The sequence below is a fragment of the Oenanthe melanoleuca genome, chromosome 7 (assembly GCF_029582105.1).
Source record: "Oenanthe melanoleuca isolate GR-GAL-2019-014 chromosome 7, OMel1.0, whole genome shotgun sequence".
In the NCBI taxonomy this organism is placed as follows: Eukaryota; Metazoa; Chordata; class Aves; order Passeriformes; family Muscicapidae; genus Oenanthe; species Oenanthe melanoleuca.
In genome coordinates, this window is record NC_079341.1 from 20,147,307 (window position 1) to 20,168,088 (window position 20,782).

Here is a 20,782-nt window from a genome sequence, read left to right on the forward strand (position 1 = left end):
ATTCTCTTTGTCCACGCTCCACTGCTGGATTTCTATTGTACCAGCTACTGCTACACCCCCTTTAGTGATGGATCTCAGTAATTGGGGCCAGCACTTGGTACTGGTGCATGGTCCCAGTCTTAGGGCATCCTGTATCCCAGGTGTCCTTCAGCAGCAAGAGAGCAGAGAGCCTGTTGGGGACTGCAGCCCAAAGCCACATCCCACATCTCACACACTCACTGCCCAGGCACGTGGGGCAGCCCTTGGAGTGACTGTGCTGGGCAGTGTGACACTCAGAGTGGTGTGTGGTTCTGCATCCCACCACTGCCTTTCATCAGGCATTTACCGCAAATGGAAATTTGCATTACATTTTATAATTGTATATCTCACAAATTTGGAAACATCACTGTAAAATCTTGTTTAAAACTAAATTAATTAGCAACATTAAAAACATTTAAGAGGATGACTTTTTTTTTTCCCAGAGGAAGCCTTCATGTTTAGTCTAGAGTTAAGCTCCTTTTTTTTCCAATTCTCTTTCTTTCTGACCCTATAAATCTTGCATTCTTTGCTGAACAGCCATGCAGCTTCAGCAGGAAGCAGACTGCCCCCCTCTTTTCCCTTCTCTGCCCTCATTCCCCAAATCTCCAGCTATTGTGGCTTAACTTGTTTGTCAGAGCCTAGGCTGGAGCTGTAGATTTGAACCCCCTCACACTGAGGAGGTCGCTGAACCGTAGTCAGCTCACCAGTTTCTGGGTGAGTGCTTTAACCACTGCTATAAAAGATGAGCAGCAGCATCACCACCATCCATCTTTAAAAATAAAGAGTAATCCAGTTGTCCAGCCCTCGAGGAACAAAGTGCCTATGAGTCAGAGGGTTTTGCTGAATGTGAATGAGGGTTACATCTTAATGCTTAACTGGAGGCTCTGTGTGCACAGGTTAGTTCTATAGGAAATATCATTTTGGATTATTAGCCTTTCTTCATCACTCCCTAGCACATTTGAACATCACCTCAACTCCACATACTTTCTGCTAAAAATCCTTATTTCCAGTAGCAAGAATGTATCACAAAAGGAATCTGGGTCTTCAGCTTGGATACCTAAATTTTCCTCAGAAATTACATTTTTGAATGTATTGTTTTAGACACCAGGGCTGAATTTTAATGCTCTAATGATCCTGCCAGATGATGACTGTGTTCTTTCTGTGTCATCTTTTATAGACATGAGAGAAGGAGATACTCAGAACCTCCTGGTAATACGCTACTTTCCAGTTCCACAGATTTGTTTTTCTTCACTTCTAGTGTTCAGCAAGAAGTTGTGATGGTCTGAGGTGGGTTGGCATCTGTCCCTACCAGTAATTTATGTTTTTTTTAAATTTTGCATTCTATAGAGTTGAATACAAACATGCTGTAAGAAACTCTACTGTGACTGCTTATCTCAGGTATAAACTTGTCTCCATGTTATATGCTTATGATGTTATTGAGGGCCCTTTGGCCCCCAAATTAAATTATTAATGGAAAATTCTTTGTCATTTCATTTTCAATGTCACATGAATACAAAAGTATTTTTCAGTGCTGCTTCGTGGAGAAGACATTCTGCTTTTGCATTAAACTTCACTCTTCTGAAAGAGGTGCTAAACTATTATTCCTTCCCATCTTTAACTAAATACTGTCGTTCCCTGTCTAAGATTAACCCATTGCAGCTGCTAGTAATGAAAGCTCTGCTAACACCTCAAAGTCCTGCCCTTTTTTTTTTTTTTTTTTTGCAAAAATCATAGGCTAATATTTAGTGGCTTGTGCCAGTCTCATGTAAGTTAACGAGTACAAATCCACTCTGGCATCATATGGCTTCTGTCTTCCATGGCTGCCTTCCAAAAGCTTGAAACTCCAACCCAATGTGTCACTTCAGTATGGACAACATGCTGAACAATTTGTTAGGGGAAAAAGCATCCCATTTCCTAAGCATTTTGGATGCTCTGTATTAATATAGTATAGCCCTGGAGCAATCATTATACTGTGTTTAGGCTTCCTGAACTTCACTATGGAAAGAATTATTTTCCCAAGGGTGACTGTAAGAGCTGTAGTATTTTGTGCAGGAGGTCTTTGCTCAGGAACAAGAGGAGCACAGTGGGTGAAAGCCACAGTGGAAGGTGGCTCACCACCTCGTTTGTGGTGAGGAAAGTGCAGACCCATGAGGACTGGTGTGGCATAGAGATTTTGTGTTAATTGCATGTGCCCTTTCTGCTTTCATGTTAGGGGACAGCAGAGCTATGACCACTTGATTTGGTCCATGCTGGCAGCTGTGCATGGAAGGGTTGAATGGATTTTTTTCTCTTTACAGGCCTGGGGTAAGTGAAAACCTGATGCAAATGATCTTTGGTCTTTTGCCAGACTCAGGTTCATAAAGATAAAAATGTGGCTGGAAGCCACTTTTACTTGCTCTCTCCACCCAAACTGAACTTTTATTGCTGAGCCTCTAGAAGGAACAACACAGCACCTGATGGGTTCTCTGCTCTCAGATGCCTCTCAAGCAGGAAACAAGTTGTTTGCCATTTTCTTCCCTTGGCAGATCAAGCCGATACACTTACTCAATATACCTATCTTGAGAAGTTTTCTTTATTGATGACTCTCACTTTCTCTGCAAACAATATATTTTCTGCCATACCCGTCCAGGTAAATAGGGTTCACTCTGGAAATAGAAGGAGCAGAACCATATGGGAGAGTGTAAAAATGAACTGACCTGAACTACAGTTCTGAAAACACTGTAAATTGTTTCCATGCCTTGACAAACTGTTCACACTGGGTAGGAACACTTTTGTTGTTGTGACTTGTCTTCTAATTGTCTGGCATCTTCCAGAGAATAGTTCAGCTCATTTGCTAAGTTATGACACAGGGAGATAGTTTGCTGGCTTGATCTGGTCTTTCCTGCATTAACAACAGTTTTTCATTGTGCTTCTATAGAATCCAATGCATGAAAAAGCTCAAAGTTTGCTCAGCTTTTCTTCAATGTTTATATGACATCTGTTTTCAGTAGTATTTGCACCAGTGGTAGGTAGTGGAGAGATGCCAGGATTCATTGGGCTCTGGAGCATGACTGTGCATATATGTTGCTGGTTTGATAACAAACTGTTTTGGGGATCCATGATGTGGCATTTTCTGCACCAACTTGTGCTTGCCCAGGCAGCTCTGAAGCAATTTTGCACCCTCTCCATCATGTATATTTTAAGAAGTCACAAGCCTATTGCATATATAATAGTTGTGTAGTATAAGTATTACACATCCCTATGATAAGACAGCTCTGCTCTTTCAGAGTGTTGCCATTTAGGAGCATAGGTGCACTCAGAAAAATTCTGTTACCATGAAAAACAGTGGTCCCACATTAAAAAAATGTGTAGAGTACAAATATATTGCAAGCTTATTGCTCTTATTTTGTGTTTTTGTTAGCTCTGCAGTCAATATTTGTTTTTTGCTATTTGGAATGATAATAACAGGAATTATGTCTCCTTCACTAAGCAAGCTTTTTTAATATAAATAGGATTTGTATACTCTAATTAATAATGCATTGTATCTACACTGACTACTGGGTACCGTAACCCTTAAAAGGAAAGGATTCACATAGGCTGGTCACTTCAAATCCAAGCTTGTCAGGTATTCTCTGTGCACAGAGCAATGCTGCCTTTTGAAGAACGTGTCTTCATTATGCAGTTCAAGATGGCCAACACCCAGGCATGATATTCTGCTTTTGACCTTGTAAAAATCATTTGCTGTTCTGAAAGCAGGAACACCTCATGATAAAACCATATTAGGTGCTAATGACATTTTGCCAGATTGTGCTGAGAATTGCTCTGAGAGGGAGGAAGACGTTTCCATTGATTGTTCATCAATCTTCAGATTGTCTTCAAATGATAAACAGCTCAGGACTGCAGCCCTGCATACCCATGGTGTGAACGCACCCCAAAACCATGGGGGAGTGGGGGGACGTGGCAAGGCAGAGAGGGTGAGCCCCAGCCGTGCAGAGCCACGCACAGCACGAGGCAGAGGACAGAGGGCAGCCCTGGCTCTGTGTCCTGAGGAGCAGCATCAGTGCTTTGCAGAGCCATTGCTCTGGCTTCCAGAGCAGGAACGGGAGGTTGATGGGGATAACTATTTACAATTCATTATGAGGAGATTGCAGAAGATTGTTGAAGACAGGAACCACTGACCTCCCATTTCTCTTTCATCTGTAGGAGTACATTCATAAACGATAGCCCACTTTAAGGACACTGGAGTGGAGAATTAAACTGGGCTGCTTCTTCAACAATCTTCTTTACCTTTTGGGTTAGCAACATCACTAATTGGCACTTGACAGCACTTCCAGATACTCCTTGTGAATCTCATAGTGTGACTGATGGTTGATTACATAAAGAGAAGAATCGTCTGCTCCATTTTAGTCTGTCAAAAACTGGATGCTGCATAGCATGTACCACATCTGGCAATTGATAGCACCATGTTTGTTAAGGTTATCTGACTGGAAGAGCTGCAAGCAATGAATAAGGCAGCAAAGCTGCATGTGATAACCTCCCCACAGTGAAACTGCATGGAATGACAGTTAGCTTCATGCTTGCCATTTTAGCATTTTGCATTTTTAAAGTGCAATAGGGAGCTAAAGAAATGCTCCCTATTTTCTGAACGCACTTGCAGAAAAAGACAGCCTTTAATGTGCTTAACAGATTCTTTTTTTATACTGCTGAATTTTTCAAAACAATTTTTCACATCCTAAAACAGTAGGAATTATTTTGATGCCTGAAAGCATCTGAGGGACTAATTCATTTTGCAGTAGAACTACTGCAACTTTTCTCTTGATGATCAAAGAAGAATAATTGAAGTTTCATACCCTTTGTTATTACATTTCTAAACCATAGCTCTTTCTATGTATTTTATAAACCAATCTTTTCAAATGCTTGTTCAATACAGGAGAGTTAGTAACCCTGCTTTTCTAATTTTCTCAAGATATGTAGGCTGGTATGTACAAAGAAGTTGATATCAGCCCTAATGAGTAAAAACTGCGTGTGATTAGAAATGTGCACCTTCTTTGGCTCATTTTACATAGTTTCCTCTGGTGTGGGCATCATGCTAGTTAACAGCATCTTCAACAGAAAGCAAAAAACTGTACTAGTGCATGCAGTGGACCTGATAGCTCTGACCTGCCATTGAGTGATGGATGTTCTCACAGCAGCTGGGGAAAACAGCATAACAGACAGAAATATTAGTGTTGCATTGCATTTTTTGGGCAATATTGGCTTTGAATCTCACATGTCCTAACACTTGCATGCATTTCAGCACCGTGTCCCTGTGAGTGCATTACATAAATCTGAATTCTGGGCAGCACAATGCAGACTTGCAAACCCTTCATCTCTCAACTCTATCATTTATAAGATTAAAACCCCCAAGATTTCAAATGGCAGGTTTATTGTCAAGTACAATGTACTTTTCACTCTGAATGGAAAAAAGCCTTTGAGCTTACCTGGGTCTGCCTGGCTGTCCTCAGTGCTACCACATGTATCAGTAGAGACCAGTCTTTTCCCTGGGGTGTGAGACAAGCATCCCCTGGGGCCCTCGGCCTGGACAACTGACACATGCCTCTGATGCATGGAGGAGAGCTCTTCCTTTACAAGCATTGTGTGCATGGCCTCCATCCAGAGCTGCCTCAGATTTAGAAGCACTCAGAAAATGTTGAGAAAAGATGCCCACTTGGTTCAGATTCTGAATTTCTTTGCACTACATCCAAAACCTGACGTTGAATCTCATGGATGTGTTCATTCTTAACAGCCATTCAATGAATATGGCATGGGATGGCAGCAAAGTATTTTGGTTTTGCTTTGTGGTTTTCTATGTTTGATATTCAAAGGATGCGGTGAGTCTTTAATGTCATAAACAGGAAAAAAGTATAAGTGGTGGATTTCAGAAAGGCTTTTTAAATCTTGCTGGTGCAGATCTCACAACTCCCCATGCGAGTATAGTTCCAGATTTCCTAGCAAAATAAACATTTAGACTGTGGTCAGGTATAATCAGAAGTTAAGGTTTTATAACTTTTCAAATAGAGAAGGCACTGGAGGTTCCTGAGATGGCCATTAATAATCATATTATGAGGCATTTTCATCTGGGGCATTTTAAAGAACCGTAGTTGGTCTTCCAAAGTGTCAAATGTCTTTCAGATGTGCTGGTGTTAATGAAACATATTCATCAATCTTTAGGGTGGGAGGTTTTTACAGCTGCTTACCATTGCTACATATGCACATAAAAATCTCCTCTCTTCTTCTCAAATCACAGGCAAGGGAAAGAAAAGAAATATTTTTTTTTAACTAAAAGAAGGAGATATGTTAGCTTTTCTGACTTGCGCTGCTCCAGCAAGTGATCTCAAAGAAATTGCTGACCACCCTGTTTGCCACATTAGAGTATTTTATGCTAAGACTTTTATTACTAATGAAGGCACACAAATAGAAACCAGTTGAAGTTTTGTAAGGTCTAGCTAAGTCTGTGTTAGTTTTTGTAACAAAGATAAGAGCTTTTGGACTTTGGACATAAGAATGAAATAAGTAAATAATGGTTAATATAAGAAAGGGCATAGAGTTCTCGTTTAATGGATTAATAAGAGCAATTAACCTTGTAGTGCATTAACATTTTAGAACTGAAATGTTTGTAAGCGAGTTAGTTTTACATGAAGTGTCCTTGTAAAGGTCAAAGTCAAACTGTATTTTAGAAGAAATTTTAAGCTCAAAAGTTTGTATTTCCTGATATTGTCTGTCCAGTATCACTAGGAAAAGCCTAAATTTACTAATAGAGAAAGTAAGTGTGGTATGAGATACATAGTTGATCAATTTGCAAGTGCTTATCTAAATTGTACTGTGTCATAATTATAGAAATTTATTCCAGAATTAGGCAAGGAATTCTAATCTAATTTTTTTATGTTGTGCTTCCAAGCCACAGGTATTTTAAGTCAGGTGCATGATGATTATGCCAAGAGACCACTGGAATCTTTGTGTTACAGTACCAGTAGCAGCAATTGTGCTGATTTTAACATTCAAGCACACAACATGTCCTATGAGAATTTTGGTCACTTCCATGTGCCTGTTCAGAAGGATAAACTAATTAAAAGAGCTGGCTGTGTTTACTGAATAACCAAGACCTTGATATAGCTATAGCTTACAGATGCCTGTATAGGCAGAGGGGAAACTGTGCATGACCCAGATGGTGATCAGAGACTGTTGAGAGAATCTGTCCTCAGAAGTTTGGCTTGAAAAAAGAGTTTGTAGAGGTAATGAACATTGATGTAATGATTTTAGAGAGTGAGCATTGCAGGGAGAAGGCCATGGATGTTCTTTGTTTTTATAGCAATGGTTTGGGTTGGTTTTTTTACTGAACTCATAGTCATGTTTCAGGGCAAGTCTTTCCTCATTGGAAACATGGCAGGACGCTTCAGGACTGCAAATAAATTTTTACATTGTCTTTGCTGTCTTTTCCATCTTCTGGTACATATTTTAATCTGTCTGTTGGAATTTTACCTTCTAAGTCTTCAGCTTGTTGGACATGGTTCCCAATGGCTTGGGCAGTTTCTGTGGATTCTTCACAGCTGAAGAGTCTTCCAGAGGTGGCAATGATGACTTTAGAGCTCATTCATCTCCCTTATGTCTCTATGTCTTCAAGCTCTTGGGTTTAATGGATTCTTCCTCACTGAGGTCCAGGAAAAAAAGGTGCTGGTCCTTGATTTGCTTGCAAGTTTTCTGACTCTTCAATAGCTGACTAGGAAAGAGAAGAACCCAGCAATAATTCTGGGATGAGCAGAATGTGCATAAGAGTCTGCTTTTTTCCCCAAATATTTTCTTTACTTACTTGCATTCTCCTTTTTTTCTACAGAAATTATATCTTGGGGGCAGAAGCTGTGCCTTATATAGCCACAGTGACAGCATAGAAAGCAAAGAAGGAATTAGGATGCTATTTTTTAGGTGAGTAGCTTGCTGACGTTTTGTTTCAAGTTCTTTAATGACTGTTTCCCTCTTTTTTCCAAAGACTGGTCCAGGGTGGTCATAAGGCATTTTTTACTATTTAAATTGTTAATTATTTTTCCATATGCTCATGATACTTGCATCTGTTGAGTTGCATGATTTAGGAGAAAAGTCTCCCTATTATGTGTCTCAAGCAATCTGTGATATCCTTGCCTAGCCTTTGATTGCCAGCACTAAAATTAGAATTAGAGAGTAACCAAGAGAAGACCAAATTGTAGGATTTGTGTAGGATAAGGAAAGCACCTGGATACATTATTTACCATTTAATTATATATGATTGATGTGACAAGAGCCAGCAAGCCAGCCAAGAGCTAATTATACTAGAATCTGTAAAAAAAGTATAGGAAGAGAGCATTTGAAGGAAACAACACTCTTAAGTGGTGGTCAAAAACAGATGAAGAGCTAGTCAAAAGCAAAAAAAAAAGCACAAGACAGCTATCATTCCTAAGAGCATAGGCCAGTTCGTGGGCACACAGGATTGTATGTTTATCACTTAGTTTTGCTGCTAGTGGAAATTCAAAGTTTTGAGTTGTTTACCTTTGTTTAAGGTTACTGCCAATTTTGTAGGCTGTAGAATGAGGATTAGATTTTGCAAATTTTCAGAAGGTGAGTTGGTCATTTGCTTCACAGGCTTAGGTCTTTTTCTTGCCTTCTTGGAATGATTCTTCAATGTGTTTGACATCATGTCAGACAAGGCATTGAGAGTTTCCAGCTCATTCCTGTTTAAATGCCTCTCTGTGTTGTCTTAGCCTCTCCTATCCCCCACAGATAGAGCCAGTCTGGAGAGGAAAGATTTTGAAGTTTCACTTTTACTTACTCTGTGTTTCTAAATAATTAAACTGCCTTTTGAAATTAAATGTAACAGTACTACTGTTGTAGAAATAAAAGTGTGCTGCACTGGTGGTGTAAGAAAATGGTCTTGGCTCTTGCACAGCAAATTTCCAGATTAGTAATATTAATTGCAGTATTAATTTTGTTTGATTTATGTATGTAGATTTCCTGTAATAATTACAGGAAATCTACAAACAAAAAAAGAACCCAAACTAAACTAGAGAATATATTTTTTAAAGCCAGATGCAACAGTAAGAGAATTTAAGGTCCCTAGGGGGTTGAGGAGCATGGGGCTGGTGGCTTTCATCCTGGGTTTTGGGCAAAAGGGACAACTGAATCCTGTAGCTATAGCAAAGATTTATTCCCCAGTATTATTTTTAGAGTGCTCTGATTTTCAACACTGGGATCTGCTTATAAAAGGGAACAGAAACTCCTGCAGATAGGTGCAGGTTTTTCATGTACTTTGCTACATCCAAAGTATGACAAGAGGAAAATTACAGATGCCTTTGAAGGGTCTCAGTGGCTGCCCCATTATATCAAGGAAACAGCTTTGGTCCCACTGCCATCAGAATCTCCCAGCCTTGGGGTCTGCAGCATCTGTGGTGCACCAGGCACCACAAGGGAGGGTGGCTTTGCCTCTAAGGTCAATATAATCTCTGCATTTTGAACAGAAAACTCAGAAATATCAAATGAAGTTAAGATTACTGCTGTGTTAGATCAAATTTCTAGTTATTTCTTCAATCAGCATTTATTGTATGAATACATCATAGCAAAGATTTCAGAAATATGATGAAGCTGTGCATTTGGAGTAAACGAATGTTTATCACAAATCAGTTTAGTGAGCTCTATCTGCATAGATACTTGTCAGTCAAACTAATGTCTCTATATTAATTCTCTTTTTCTAATTGGGGAATGGAGGTGAGATGGCATTTATATCACGACTGTTCTGTGATTGACATGTCTAGGCTGAAGAAGAAGCATAACACACACCTTTAGTCAAGAGAAAACAAATCAGTGAAAAAGTTGAGTCACATGTGGCTCTGCTTGTTCTTTTAAAGTGTAAAGAGCATCAAGATCTATAAAATTTATAGAAATACCAGTCATGTTGAAGACCTAATTATGGGAAAACTCTAGTCCTTATTTTAGATAAAATTTGTGCATTTTTATACTGGCCTGTTGTTGTATGCAAATACATATACTGGTCTGGAATATATAAGGTATATGCTTTCAGTCATTATTTACTGCTTTTAGCTTTAGTATTTTATTTAAATTTTCATTATATGAAGAAAGTATCTTCCACACTATATTATTATCTGTATATAGATTCATAGAAAATGGCAAGGAAAAACATATTTAATGCAAAAATAAAATCAAATGTTGAACTTACAAGAACAAGGTACATTAAAATGTATCCACCTTTTTTCCTCAGTGCTGAAGGTCCATCTGAGCCTTTTTGAAAATGTCCTGTTTTTGTACAAATAACCAACACAAGCCCACTCAAACCCATTTTTAAACTGGACTTATATGAATAATGCAGTAATTATAAAATGAAAGCTATATTTTTATCCAGTCAGCTTCTTAATTCCATTGAATTTTCTCAATTTTTAAAACTTTGCTGTGTCTTTTAAATAATGAACCAAACAATTTCGTGTATGGAAGTGTTCCACAAATTTCACAAATTATATAGATATTGCCACATAAATTTCAAGCCTTTGCTTTGGTAGAAATTAGCTGGCAGCAGGAGAAATTGCAGCAGGTTGTCAGTGCCTGCTAGGGATAAGAATAGCTTTATAATTACACGTTTTCTTCTATCCAGATAAAGATGGCTTTGAATTATCAATTTTTTCCAGGGTGCTGTATATTTAAAAAGTATAGGAATTAAAACATTAAAACATACTGACTTTTGAAGCAAATTAGCAGTAAAAATGAAGTAAAAAAACATTTCCCTTTTCCTGACTGGCTTGGAACTGATGTCGGTTTCTTGAAGTTGCACATGCCCGCAGGAAACGATAAATATATTGGAAAAAGGAAGGGAAAAATGAAAGAGTAAGCTGGCCACATGAAGCAGCTGATGTAAAGATGGAGAGACATAGCCATAGAAACTAGTCACATAAATAGTCATGAAATGAAAAGTTTCAGATTTGTATTGAAGTAAAAAAAAACTACTTAGAGAAAGGCCAACAGGCCAGACTAAATAATCCTCGACTTAACGTCCAATTCTGAATCACATATTAGCTGCAGAGATTTTAATGTAAATATGCCATTACACTGTCATTACAGTGATCAGGCTGCATGGCTCACAGGTCACATCTCAGCCACTGTTAATTTTGCAGGCAAAAGCTTTTTTTCTCTTGAAATGTTAATAACTTTCTATTAGTTAATGTAGCGTGACTAAAATTCAGATTAGATATAATTCATTTTAATATCTGTGACTGGCTATCCCGATCATTTAGCAATGGTTTCCAGCTGAATACAAGATGCTAAATTGGACTCATTTGCATAGCCCTGTTAAAGCAATGCCATTCTCTAAATGTAGGCATCTTCAAATTAATTTAAAAGATTTTTTTTTTCTGGTTTTGCTACCAGGATAAAATCTTTTGCTAACAACTAATTGAAGTTACTATGAGCCTAAGACACATCCTTTTCCTTCTTTTCTTAGGAACAAATGACTAGTTAAGATCATTAACCAGTAAGGGGGGAAAAATCCACAGTGCTTTTGAGTGCTAAAATGGCCCAATTTGGAGCTGCAGACAGACCAACCACCACTATTTTCCAGTATTGAAATAAATATCCTTTCTTACTCTTGAGCATACTTAGCTACATTGCTGTATGTCAAAAGTTAGCACTGGACTGGCTTTGAAATTATCACCAAATCCATTGGGTTCATTTAAAGATCTGCTACAAAACATGTGCTCATTTGAGGTACAGTTGAGCCAAACTAGGCAGCTCTCACTGGTCTTCCTAACTTAGGAGTTCAGCATGTTGGAAAATGTGGGTCCTTATTAATCACTGATATTCTTCCCTTCATGTGCACATATAACACCATTTAATGGTAACTGGAGATACATTGGCTGCACAAGGTGAGAATGACCCCCCAACTTACCAAACCCTATCCTTTAGCTCATCTCAATAAACACCTGTGTGGGTTTTTCCTGGGACAATGGCTTGATGTAATCTTGAAGAAGTATGATCACAACTCTTTTTATTTTAAATTAAATGCAAATAAATAAATGAGTCTATTAGTTACATTGTATTAGTCAGGATGAATCACAAATTTGGCATACAATATATATTCCTGCATCCAGATGAGAGTAATGCCTCTTGAATACTAATTAGACACTCACATGTACAAGGACATAAACCAAGTCTGATTTTTTTATTATTTGCATTACCTCAGCACCTAAAAGCTCTCAGAGCCAAGGCAGGAGTCCCATCACACCCCTGTGTGTACAAACACATGCACTCACACTCAGGAAAATCAAGACAACTTGAAAACTCCTCCTCATTTACATACATGTAACCAAGAACAAGGTCAGAAACAAATAGAATAATGAAATGTCATGGACTGACACTGCATCAGCTTAGTAACTGTACAATTCTACATGCTTCTTGGGGAAGGAATTTACCAATCTTTAATTTAAAATACTGGAGAAATGTAGGAAAAATAGTTGAGAGTGAAAATAGTGGTTGAATAATGGTCCTTGATTGCCAGTAAGATCCTAAGTCTGTGTAGCTCTGTGGAATTGTTACCTACCAGTTTTTCAAAAGTCCTTTACAACTTAAAAAATAATTATGTGTAAAAATAATGAACCAAATATTTTAAATAACATATTAATTTTCCTATAGGTCAGAACATTATTGCTCTTGTTTTCCTACTGTTGCTAAATGCACAATGCTATTTATTTAAGAATATAGACACAAAATATGAAAAATCATGATCTCTCTGTCAGTCTTGGGGCTTAATGGCTCTGGGAGAAAAGGGTGCAGTCTCAGTGTGAGGCCCCACCTGAGTACCAGGTATATGGCAATTATACATACAATAGGGAACTGATATGTGATACTGTCAAATCTGTTAATTTGTTAATATTTATATACATATTTATATATATGTAATATCTCTTTACCTTTCTCTCAGCAGTGGGCTTGTTCAGACAATGTAAATGTGATTTTCTCCATCTATCATCTCTTCTATTTTCAATTAAAAACTCCAGTGTGTTCTGGAATGCTTTGGCTTCTCAAGTTGTAAATGACCACCAGCACTTTTCACTGGGAATCTTTTCTGATCTCCTCAGTTTCTTTCTGTTATCTGGTCATAAAAGTTACCCATCAAGCTTATGAAAATAGTTATGTGCAGGAATGTTGGACAGATGTGCTTTTGCAATTAAAATGAATTTGCACCCAGTTTTACATGGGGATTGGAAACTTTCATATACAGGACTAATAGACAAACATGTACAACTTTAATAATTTACCAACCACTTAACCAACCTTGGTTCTGGGGTTTCTTTTTTACATTTCTCCTGTAAAAATCAGACAGTTTTCTGTTTGTTTGCTTTTTAGGAAAAAACATTTGCAGCCATGGATAGAATATTAACAAACATAAATTGGCTTCTGCTGGAGTAAATATTAATTTTTATGTCAATGATGACTAATATTGCAACCAGAGAAATAAGGGAATCTTAAATGAACACATTTTGGTATTCATTTCAGAGGCAAGGTAAGGTAAACTGAGACCTGAATACTCCAAACTTTGAGAAAGTTTAGAACTTTGTTGATAATCTAGAAGGATTCAAGTGATTATTGGCACTAGACAAGCCTGACCTTTTGAGAATAGTTAGTTTTGAATTGGAAATATTGTTTTCAGATGCCTTCCTAACTTAATTCTTCCACAAACTTTGTTTCTACTGTTATAACTTTGAGAAAAGCAAGGTATTGCAGTGAGCAGAAATGAACAAAACCACTTTCAAATCCATGAAAACAGATAAACCAAAAGCAACAATATTCCTTCCTGAACCTGTTGGGCAGCCAGCAATAGCACAGAGAATAACACACCTATTAGCTTACTCCTCCAGCTTGAGGCTCCCAGGATTGTGCTGGTTCTGGTCTGTCCCTCTGTCTCTCCAGAACTGTGGCAGTACAGAAGAGCCTCATCTTGGATGGGGAGAAGAAGGCTACTTCTAAATATTTTAATTGCTTCACTTTGGCTGGTAGAAAAAGGCTTACAAATGGCATTTCTTATCAGTAAGCACAGCCTCAAAGCATGTCAATCTGTTTTACCTTGTCAGTGAGCAAAAGGGCTTATGCACAACCCAATTTTACATTGACTAAGTCCATTGTTCTGTTCCAATGTTGCAATTTCTATTTTTCTCTGAGGTTATACAATTTCAAAATTATTTTGTATACATTTGATCTCTTCTATTTTTATAGACCAGCCAGATGATTTGTCAGCAATTCACCAGGAAGAAGGAAGGTAACAGTAACTACTCTCTGGGGTGGGCTGTGATAAGAAGCAAGGGTTGGATTAAATTCTGCAGTGATTGACCCCAGAAAGTTCAGCCTCTTACTTCAAGACCATTTCTTTTACAGTCAAAAAGACACCACCTTTTCAAAACAGGGGAAAAATGCAGAGCTTTTTATTGTGTTTGTGTACTCATGCCAGGTATTTCCATATAGGAAATGCTTTGGGGCACAGGTGTCTTTGTTGACTGGTTGGTTTCACTTCAGGAAAGTGAAACAAAACCATTCAATTAGCCAGTCAGTTAGAACTATTTTTATATAGCTCAAACAGCTCCAAATATTAGGAGAGAACTTTTATCAGTAGCTTCACTTAAAAATAACATGTAAGGCAGCCATGACTACTTTATGGGCATTTTGTTAGTAGGAGAAGCTAAATTCAGCAGATAAATTATGCATTACAAATTATTCCCCTGGGATTCAATTCAGAATACTGTTATATTTCAAAATTCTGGACTGTATTTATATCTTTGTTTGGCTGATCATGAGGCAGACACATAACAAAGCACTGTGTGTAAGCACATTTCCTAGAGCTTTGCTGGTGTAAGTCCAATGGTTAGCAGCTATTCTTTCATGTTGTGTTTCCAGCCAACCTGATACAACTTACTTTTCCTCAAAAAGGTGGCTTCTTTCATAATGCATAAGGTATAAAGACTTTTGTGGCTCTCTTCTGGACTCAAGAGGGAGATTATTCCAGCTGCCTATATCTAAAGTCTGTGCTCAAGTGCAGAGGTCAGAAAATTCTCCAGCCAAAAGCTAATACAGCTTGTTGTGCCTTCTGAGATTTCTAGTTTAGGAATACACTTGCAATGTGACTGTGTGGCTATAGAAAGAAATAGGCCTTTTCTACCACATTTGAAAAATAGCATCCTTTGTCTAGCTCCTAAATTGTAACAGGAATATATAGTTAAGTGCTCAGCTTGTCCTTTTTTCTAGATCTATATCCTGTAGGGCATTGAACTGAAGTTACTTGTGTCTCAGATCAAAGTCATTTCACTTAGAAATTCAGGTTGAGCTTGAAGGCACAGTCTCTTAAGTGAAGGTCAATGGTTTATCCATTATAGCACCCAACCTCAAATTATTTTTACAATTAGTAATATTTATATCTGTTTTTATAGTGTAAAAGAATAAAGAAAGGATAGTCAGCATTTTCAAGAAATACAAGTTAAAGGTGTCCTATCATTTAAAATGATATATCATGTTAGAAAGGAAACTTAAAAGCTGGCATATGCAATCTAAAATTAAATACAGATTTTGAATTTCAGGCTGCAAAGCTAAAAAGATCAAAGGAAACTCTTTACAGTTCTTCAGAATTTGGTATTATACTTCCCAGGAGGTCATTTACTCCCATAATTTAGTCTGACTTATTTTGGCTTCAGTTCCATTAAAAGTATGTAGGAAAGAGAGGGTCTCTTTTTACTTTAATTTTTAACTGCAACCTGTCAGTTAAAGGAGTGGGAAAAAAAGAGAGAGAAAAAAAAGAGTGTCTGGAAGAGGATGATCTACAGAAGTACTAATAGCTTTCAAATCTTTTGACTTTTTGAGCCTCATATGGCTAGAAACTTATCTGGAAAGATTGTATTTTAACCCTTTTGACTGTTCTTGGACATAATGTGTGCTTTTATTGAAAGGGAAGTTATTCACTGCCCTTGAACATATTCTGTCATTTCCACAATAACATCTCCCTTGACAGCAATGCCTTGACTTGTTGGACAAAATAATAGAAGGACCCAAAGTTTAAGGTTCCTAAAGGCAAACATCAAAAGAGCACCTTTGTTAAGTCAGACAGGTATCCAGAAGTTTACCTACTGTCTGGAGAAACCAAAAAATGAGCAGGATGCCTGCTGGGATGTGAAGGCAGTGCTGATAGGGCTGGACAGACTAAAACAGAGTTTCACTTCACTGCATTTTGGGAGCAAGAAAAGAGAGAGTAGTTTGGAAAAGATGAGAAAAATTTGAAATAGCTTTTGCCTTTCAGAAAAGATGTGATATAGTCCCGAGGTCACTATGTATTTTACCTATACCAGTTTCCACAAACAAGACCTCAAAAAATAAGATATAAGAGACACAGATACTTTATCTTCTAAGAACACATTAAGACCTCCTGGTGGAAGCAGTGAGGTGGTAACAAGATCCTCTGTGCTGAAATGAGAAGTCATCTTCCCCCTCAGTACCACCCCTTATTCTGCTGAGGGATGTAAACAGGCAGTACAACAGCTGAATTTTCCTTCTGCAGGAGGCTGGCCTTGGCCAGGCTTCAGGCTGGGGAATGAAGTGGGATCTAGACTGTGGAAAGGTTTTCCCTCCCTTTGACTTTTAGGCTTTCCACTAGTCCTGAAGAGAGTCCCACAAAAAACACCCAAAAGCTGTATGATCTCATTATTTCATTATATTGTAGGGTGTATTTGCAGAAGGATTCATGGAGAAAATTCTGTCTTAGGAGTTGTGTTCAATCACACAATATGTTTGTATACATATATATATATATACATACACACATATATCTCTATATATATAGTTTTACTTCTTTTTTCTTGACCACATGATTTCAGTATTTTGTCATCTTACACTGCAGCTGTTATTTTGTACCTGGTCCAGTGGGGTGCACTCATTGGTTGGTGACTCTTTTATTCACCCCTTCTCTCCCTCCTGGTTTTCGTTTAACCTAAATTGTTACAGCTAGAAGTTTTTGACTGGGGTTTTTTCCCCCATCTCTGTAATGCATTACAGCAAATAAAATTACAAAAACAAAGTAGTCTTGGACTATACAGAACATGATGGACTAGTCTTGTCTCTGGCACTTGGGGCTCTTGCTGTTCCATTAGGGTAGACTAATGATGGTCTAGTGTATACTAATAATTTCCCAGCAAGATACGTGCTTGAAAATATCTTCCCATATGATTAATGTTTCTGAAAAATAGCTGTTTCCTTCTGACAGAACCAAATGGATTAGAAATGTTACAAATGCTTTTTTTTTTTTTTTTTTTTTTTTTTTTTTTTTTTTTTTTTTTCCTAGTAAAAGGAGTAGTGGCATCAAAGAGGTTAATTCTCCTCTTTTCATGAAGGTATCTTCTTAGAAGAGAAGTGATTAAAGGAGGGTTTTTTTGGCATAAAAGTGTTTTTCTAATCTTGTTGAAGTGCCTAAAATGTGTTTGAAGAGCCAGATAAAAGCATGGACTTCTTATTTAATGAGTTACCAGTTATATGTACCAGTGTTTATTTTGCTTCTGTCATTGAAACATATTTTCTTAAAATGTTTTTCCTTCACCACAGTCAATAGGTAATAATGATACAAATTATTTAGACTGAATTTCAGCATTAAGTACAAAAGAACAGCTCTTTCTCAAACTTGTGCAACTGCACAGACCAAGCCAGAAATAAACTCTCATTTTTAAAAAATTCTGAGCATAACTTCAGGATATTCTGACAAAGTCAGAATTTGAGTTGCAATTTCTCAGCAAGTTATCTACTAGACTGAGGCTATCCAGAAAAAAATCAACATATTCCTGCCAACTCTGGTGCCCAAAATGGTTATACTGATATAATAATGCCAGAAATCTGATTCCCAAAGTCTCCTTTTTCCCTTTCCCTTTCCCGTTCCCTTCTTTCCCTTTCCCTTTCCCTTCTTTCCCTTTCCCTTTCCCTTCTTTCCCTTTCCCTTTCCCTTTCCCTTTCCCTTTCCCTTTCCCTTTCCCTTTCCCTTTCCCTTTCCCTTTCCCTTTCCCTTTCCCTTTCCCTTTCCCTTTCCCTTTCCCTTTCCCTTTCCTTTCCTTTCCTTTCCTTTCCTTTCCTTTCCTTTCCTTTCCTTTCCTTTCCTTTCCTTTCCTCTTTCCCTCTTCTCTTTAATGTGGGGTAAACTATTTTCTTTATTTAGATATCAAATAGCTGAACCTGGTAGAAAATTATTTACATTAAAAGAGCTATCATTTAATTTAAACCACAGATGATAGAATCCCCCTGCCTTCCGCTCCAGAAGGAAGAAAAAGCCTTACTGTAGCCAAGGAAATGTCTAGCTGAAAAGACTAGCATTGTCCCCTACTGCAAATGTTCTCTGCTGGTATTAGATCATTCAGTGGAAAATTAGGTGCAAACCTAGGTTGTTTATTGAACCAAAGGCACACATGTGCTAAAGCCAGCTCTCTGTTCTTACAAAGCTATCGACTGCTTCTATCATCACAGGATTTCCCACTATGCCCTACCACTGGGGAAGGAAGAGATCCAAAGAAGAGAAAGAAAAGCTGTCTGAGCACATGCAGAACTTCCCTGAACAGCAGTGGCTTTTTGTGCTTCTACCATGTATTAGAAAAACTATTATGACTAAAAAATCATCTAAAGGCAGAGCTGATATAAGCAAAATGAGTCTTACCTGTGACCTCCGTGGACCCAGCTCTCCACTAAGCAGCATCATTCCCTTGAACCCTATGCCTGCAAAGTCCTGTCTACATCAGGGCATCTAAACAGGTTGACCTTTGTGGAGCACACAATAGATTTATGGATTAAAATGACCACGAGGAAACTTCACTGCACCATGGAATTTGGTGGACTTGAAAATAAATTGGTCAGTGTGGCATGTTAGCAAAAGTTCTAATTGTACATAGTTCCCAGAGAAGTAGTTAGGCCTTACATTAAATCTGTTCCTCTCTGCAATTGAGATTCTTCTCCATGTTTAATATTTCTTTTTTACTATTCCTCTGTCCTCTTCATCTAAACCTGTCTGCCCTCTCTTTCCCCAGAAATTGCAAGAATTGGAAGGCGCAGCGGTCCAGCTTCAGTATCCATTGAGATCAAACCTAAAGAAATGGACCCATCTCTATTCAAAATGAATTTCCTTTATACAAAAACCACAAAGGAAACTGAAGCTACATTTCTAAATACTGAAAAGCAAAGAATAAAAGGTGACTTTTCCCTTAAAGTGTTCTATGTCAACGTCATTTGGTGCTTTGGCAAATCCCAGGATATTCTAGGAGGACTAGTTTAGGGTAGCAAGCCATGCATGTACCTTTTCATTAGCCCCTTATTTTCAAACAGAGGCCTGCAGAAATTCCAGTGCTCTGAACCCTCACAGGGGGATGGAGCAAACAGAAAAGATCTTGTTAAAACTGTCCTTCTCCAAAGACTGCCCTTTTTTCTTTTTTTTATTTCTTTTTTAAGTTCTCTTCTGTGGGGAAAGAGAAATTAAGTTTAGCTGAATATGTCCTCACCGTGCCAGCTTCCAGTATTTTCTGTGTTGGGCAATGGCACCAGTCAGTTGTGGCATTGCCTCCTGTTTGTCTCTGGTAGGGTGCACGAAATGCCAGATGAAGTGACTTGTGTACATGCACAGATTTTGTGAGATCAGACTCTGAATGTGCCAAGGCTTCTCTTCCTGTGTAAACCCTGATTAGCCATCATTACTACAGAGTTACACAGAAACAGTGCTTACACAAGGCCAGCACTTTGCTCTCATGTGCTGCTTTCTGTCAGTCGTGCCTCAGTGTGGAATCTTTTACTCAGCTTAGGAGCACCTGGAATATGACTCTGTCATCCCTAGCAATTCCTCTCTGCTTTGTTCTATTGGCTTTCTTTTCAAGCATCTCTGATAAATGACTTTATTCCCTCTCTGCTTACTTTTTAATTCTTTATTAAAAGTCTTTATAATCTTTTATTTTCTGCCTTACAAACAGATTTCTTTTTGTTTTCTTTTTTCCTTCTGGACTTTTTCTTTTTAAACTTTTGTTTTCTTCTGGGTAAGCTAATAGATCTTTAGCTTATGAGTTTTTTCTTCACAGTTTTGGATCCCCTTCTTTGCTCTTCTAATTTCTACCAAAATCTGTTTAAATATATTTTAAAAAATATTTTGTTGTATTTTGTAACTCCATGTGGATGATTTCATGCAGAAATTATAGGCAAATAATAGTGATATTGAGATTGCAATATTATGCAAGGAGAGTGACATAATTCAAACCAATCAATAAGGGTTAATGAGAGCTAGATCTCATCAGAATAACTTGATATCTTTTGATGAAAACCTTAGGATGTTATACATATATAGGGAGAAATTATATTTTTATGTGCAGTGTTCTGATTTGATTTCACCCAACAGTTTATTACAAAATGTGAATATTACAAAATCAATATACAGTACTTATTAAATTGGTTAAACATGATGCTGGTTTCGAAATGTATTTGGAAATGTTGGATCATCCACTGAGTACTGAACACTTCTAGTGTGCTGTTAATGTTACTGTATTTGATATCTTAATTCATGGCATGGAAGAAAAGTCACAATAAGTTGTAGGAAACACTGAGGCTGTGAATAAAGCACATAAATAAGAGATGAAGGAATAATGAAAACTGTTATGGGGTACTTTGGCAGCAGTTAAGTTGGGCACAATCAAACTATGCATTTCAATTAATGTAAGACCATGTACTGAGGAAAAAC

The 20,782-nt window shown here is 37.8% G+C and overlaps 1 long non-coding RNA gene across 1 annotated transcript in view; it reads left to right on the forward strand.

Annotated features, from left to right (window-relative positions):
* LOC130255780 (uncharacterized) overlaps positions 1-20,782 on the forward strand; it is an 86,156-nt gene that overhangs the window by 59,207 nt on the left and 6,167 nt on the right. Inside the window, exons 12-15 of the long non-coding RNA XR_008840986.1 lie at positions 1,196-1,305; positions 7,868-7,956; positions 14,275-14,317; positions 19,095-19,256. This is a non-coding gene — a long non-coding RNA (uncharacterized LOC130255780). The remainder of the gene's footprint in view (positions 1-1,195; positions 1,306-7,867; positions 7,957-14,274; positions 14,318-19,094; positions 19,257-20,782) is intronic.